At 37.7% G+C, this 2,191-nt stretch overlaps 1 non-coding gene across 1 annotated transcript; it reads right to left on the bottom strand.

The window, feature by feature from the left end:
* Positions 1-625: 625 nt before the first annotated feature.
* LOC121207485 (small nucleolar RNA R71) lies at positions 626-732 on the bottom strand. The gene has a single exon (XR_005902580.1). It is a non-coding gene; the product is annotated as a small nucleolar RNA R71 (small nucleolar RNA).
* Between the last annotated feature and the right edge of the window lie 1,459 nt (positions 733-2,191).

The following is a 2,191-nucleotide window of genomic DNA, read 5'->3' as shown; positions in this document are numbered from 1 at the left end:
TTTTACTAATTTTTCTTTTATTTGTTTCTGGCAGGTTTTTATAGTTTATGACTAGGAGAAACCTGTCAGGACCCTTACTTTTTGACAGCAAAATTGAAAGCACAGCTCGGAGAACTCGTAGAAAAATAAGGCAAAGTTTATAGTATATAGAGGAAGAGAGCGAGGACGACACCACTAATACCGAGGAGATGGCTGAAAATCAAAATAATCCGCTGCCTCCTATGGTTGCCACAAATCCAGTAAATCAGAATCCTGCTTATCGTACAATGTATGATTGTGCTAAGCCCACTTTAAAATGAACTGAATCGAGTATTGTTAGACCTACTATTGCTGCAAATAATTTTGAACTAAAACCTAACACTATTCAAATGATACAATAGTTTGTCCAGTTTGATGGTTTGTAGGATGAGGATCCAAACACTCATTTAGCAAATTTTCTGGAATTTTGCTACACCTTTAAGATTAATGGCGTTTCTGACGATGCCATTTGCCTTCGGTTGATTCCCTTTTCATTAAGAAATAAGGCTAAATAGTGGTTGAACTCGTTACCACGAGGTTCAATCACTAATTGGGAACAAATGACCGAAAAGTCTTACTTAAATATTTCCCGCCGGCTAAAACGGTTAAATTGAAGAATGATATCTCTTCTTTTGTGCAGATGGATTTAGAAACTCTTTATGATGCATAGGAGAGATACAAGGACATATTGAGAAGGTGCCCTCACCATGGGTTACCACTATGGCTATAGGTTCAGACTTTTTACAATGGTGTGAACCCCTCAACAAGGCGACTGATCGATGCAGCCACCAGTGGAACTTTAAATAACAAAACACTAGACGAGGTTTATGAATTTATTGAAGAGATGTCACTGAATAACTATCAGTGGGAAGTCATACGAACGAAACCAACGAAATCAACCGGTGTTTTCAACCTAGATGCAGTCACCATGTTATCAAATCAGGTAGAACTCTTAAATAAAAAGATTGATGGTTTGTATGGTTCTACTCAGGTACATCTAGTGATGCAATGCGATACAAATGGAGGAGGGATAAATAATCCAGTATGAACAGACAAGTCAAATATATGGGTAATAACCCTCGACCTCAAAATAATCCTTATAGTAACACTTACAATACAGGTTGAAGGAACCATCCCAACTTTTCTTGGGGTGGTCAAGGAAATCAAAGACCACAAAACTCTTCAGGCTTCCAACTGCCTTACCAGCAGGAAAAGAAGTCGAACCTTGAGGAGATGCTGACGAATTCATCTCGGTGTCAAAAATACATTTCCAAAACACCGAAATAGCGTTTAAAAATTAGCAAGCATTGATTCAAGGTTTCGATACTCAAATAGTTCAGCTTGCTAAGCTGATCTCAGAAAGACCATAAGGTAGCTTGCCCAGCAACACCGAGGTTAACCCAAGAGAGCAGCTTCATGTGATTACCGTTCAATATGAAGAAGGGATAGTTGATCCACACCAGAACCAAGGCTAGAAACTATGGTAAGCCAAAATAAGGTGGACGAAAGCCAAAATGAACAAAAATCGATAAGCAGAGAATACACACCTCACGTGCCCTACCCTAATGTGATAAAGAAAGATCGCACAAACGAATAATTAGGTAAATTTCTTAACATCTTAAAAAAGTTACATATTAACTGACAGTTTATTGAAGATCTTTCGCAGATGCCCAATTCAGCGAAATTTTTAAAGGAGCTCCTAGAAAACAAACAAAAATTAGATGATTCATCACATGTGGAAATAAATGCAGTTTGCTCAGCAATTCTACAAAATAAACTACCCAATAAGTTAAAGAATCCAGGGAGTTTTACTACTCCTTGTTTAATTGGTAGTTTAAATGTTGATAATGCTCTAGCCGATTTAGAGGCAAGTATAAATGTCATGCCCTATAAAATGTTTAGACAACTAGGTATTGGGAAATTTAAACAAACTAGGATGAGTATACAAGTGGAAGATAAAACTATTAGATTACCTCGAGGTATTGTTGAGGACGTACTCGTCAAGATTGATAAATTCATATTCCAGTAGACTTTGTTGTTTTAGACATGGAAGAGGACGGTGATGTTCCTTTAATCTTAGGACGTGTAACACCCCGTACCCGAGACCGTTGCCGGAGTCGAACACGAGGTGCTAACAGACTTAATTCATTTATTTGCACAGTCCATTTTAAAA

The sequence above is a fragment of the Gossypium hirsutum genome, chromosome A01 (genome assembly GCF_007990345.1).
Source record: "Gossypium hirsutum isolate 1008001.06 chromosome A01, Gossypium_hirsutum_v2.1, whole genome shotgun sequence".
Classification (NCBI taxonomy): Eukaryota; Viridiplantae; Streptophyta; class Magnoliopsida; order Malvales; family Malvaceae; genus Gossypium; species Gossypium hirsutum.
This window is presented reverse-complemented; position numbering and strand designations above follow the sequence as displayed.